This window comes from Pinus tabuliformis, chromosome 3_2, assembly GCF_031772625.1.
Source record: "Pinus tabuliformis cultivar Carrire ecotype Pingquan chromosome 3_2, CPIR1, whole genome shotgun sequence".
In the NCBI taxonomy this organism is placed as follows: Eukaryota; Viridiplantae; Streptophyta; class Pinopsida; order Pinales; family Pinaceae; genus Pinus; species Pinus tabuliformis.
Window position 1 is genome coordinate 456,282,681 of NC_142302.1, and position 2,806 is coordinate 456,285,486.

Consider the following 2,806-nt stretch of genomic DNA (forward strand, 5'->3'; position numbering starts at 1 on the left):
CTTGGAGAGGAACCCTAGCCGCCACGATTCTTCCGCTCCTTCCCGCTCCCCAAATTGACAAGCTAAAATAATATAATTTAACTTACATACCTTAACATTATAAATTCCAACTGCTACATCGTTATCAAATTATTGGATTTGATGAATACATCAAACACCACTATAATTATAAATTTATATATACATTCGATTTTTGATCAAATATAAAATTAAAAATAATTCTAAAATAATATGGTTTAATGGACATATCTTAACATTATAAATTCCAACTATTACATCTTTATCAAATATTGGATTTGATAAAAACGTCAAACACCACTATAACTAAAATTTATAGTGTACATGGTAATTTTAAGTAATTACGCCATAAGGCATTTCCCTCTGAAATGAACTCTCCAAACTGCTGTCGTGTCAAAATATGTGCCATTCGATTTGGTTGTTAGACGATCGGGTAATCATTAACCGTTGATTTGAATTGAGCAATGCCAGGCACGACGCTCCATACGAACCGTCAACCGTCTTTCAACAAGATGTTCCACAAGGTGGGGCTGGACAACACGGGTTACAACATCACCAAGTATCTCTACGCCATGTCGGACATTCACCTCCCTAAATGGTTCGGCCGCCCATCTTCCATGGACGACAATACATGGAGCAGGGACTCCAACTAGATTGGATACGTTGCGGTGAGCACAGACGAGAAGGTGAGGCGCCTGGGGAGGCGAGACATCGTGGTGGTGTGGAGGGGGACTGTGACGCAGCTCGAGTGGATGGAGGATTTTCAGGATATTCTCCATCCCCTGGGAGAGGTAGGCAGCCTGCACGAGAATTCATCAGTGAAGGTGGAGCGAGGGTTTCTGAGCATATATACCTCAAAGGACCACAACACGGGATACAACAAGCTCAGCGCGTCCGAGCAGGCAATGAAGGAGCTCGGTCGCCTGGTGGATGTGTATACGCAGAAAGGAGAAGACGTGAGTATCACCATGACCGGCCACAGCCTCGGCGGTGCCCTCGCTCTGCTCAGCGCTTACGAGGTCGCAGCGAAGGGCCTCAATTCGCTGAAAACCGATCCCGACAGGAACGTCCCTGTGACTGTGTTCTCTTTCGGAGCTCCGAGAGTGGGCAACTGGGCTTTCAAAGACAGATTGGAGGCTATGGGGGTTAAGGTTCTGCGCGTGGTGAGCGAACAGGACATGGTTCCCAAGATGCCCGGGATCATCTTCAACGAAGGGATGGAAAAATTCGAGCGACTGATGAAGCCGTTGCTTGACCGTTTCCCCTGGACATACGCTCACGTTGGAGTGGAAATCAAGTTGGATCACGGACGTTCGCCTTCTCTGAAACCAAATCTCGACCCTGCAGATTATCACAACCTGGAGGGATATCTTCATTTGTTGGATGGGTACGAGAGCTGGTGCGCCCCATTCCGATCAGGGGATGCCAAACGAGACGTGGCGTTGGTGAACAAGGCTTCCGACATGCTGAGGCCGGAGTTAATGGTGGCGGGGAACTGGTATCAATTGGAGAACAAGGGCCTCGTCCGCAACTCGTATGGAAGATGGGTGCAGCCTGAACGAGAAGCCGAGGATATCCCATCTCCTAACCACGTACTAGTGCAAGAGTCTCTGGGTTTCGAGGTTCCAATATAGTGAATGTGTACAGATCAATGTGTGAAAGTAATGCATTTTCGCTATTTTTTATATATAAAAAGAGTATCTTAGTTTTTAGGAATACATTTTTCGAGACTCTGACTAGCAAGGCATGTTGGAACTAAAAAGCGAAACAAATTCCAATCATTTACAGTCTGTCAATATGATCTTTCAAAAGAAAATATAGCTGTTACAGACATGAACAGTGCTACTAAAGAGCATATTAACTCTCAAATATTCAAAGAAAAATTTAGAAAATATGAAAGCTGCAGCATATTAACTTTCGAATATTCAAAATCTAAGTTCTGAAAAATTTAGAAAATATGAAAGCTGCCGGAGTAGACCCTGCTGTCTTGTATATATGAAGCTTAGGAGATGACTCCAGGTGTTCCAATCACACCTTTTTTGGAAAGCATATCTGTAATATGGTTTTGCAATGTGTGTAAAGCATATCTGTAATATGGTTTTCGTTTCAGGAAAATGTGTGCAAATGAGATGTGCTGAAAGGTAAATTTTATGGATTTAATACGTTTCATCCCGTATGACATCACTGGAGGCTGAAAGCAATTGAGCCTTTTTATCCCATCAATGCAACTTTTTAAATCCCCAAATACCTGAATATCTTTGATGTTGAGCCACTGAAACAAGTATAAAAAACCCCAGATGCAATAATTTCTGCCCAGTTATTAGTACCCTACCACCTTAAAAACATGTTTATGTTGTATATATGGCCGTAGTACCAGCTGAGATATGTCAAAATAATAATATGGTATAAAAACTCTTATAAAGGTTCATAGTTGTGTGTATGAAAGATATATAATTTATCAGTTCTGTTGAACATATAAAAACCAGTCACAAAGTTTATAATATAGAGAAAATAAGATTGTCCTCCTGATAATCCGCAATCAAAGAAAAAGCATGTAAATTGCTTTGAAGAAAAACTGACTTTATTACATTCTTTGAAGAAAAACTGATTTTATTACATTGTGCCGAGAATTGTTGATCCTTTTGTTTAAATAGCTTTGCTGTGCCTTTGTCCATTTGAATTGGATGTGGAGGAATTGTTTGGATGGCCAAAAGTGGTCGGAATCTGGGCAAAATAATTTCAAAAAATCTTGTAGATGCAGTGTTTGAATTTTATTTTTGATAGTAGA

At 41.2% G+C, this 2,806-nt stretch overlaps 1 pseudogene; it reads left to right on the forward strand.

Moving 5' to 3' along the window:
• The first annotated feature begins 482 nt into the window (after positions 1-482).
• LOC149181264 (phospholipase A1-Igamma1, chloroplastic pseudogene) lies at positions 483-1,652 on the forward strand (annotated as a pseudogene).
• Positions 1,653-2,806: the final 1,154 nt, after the last annotated feature.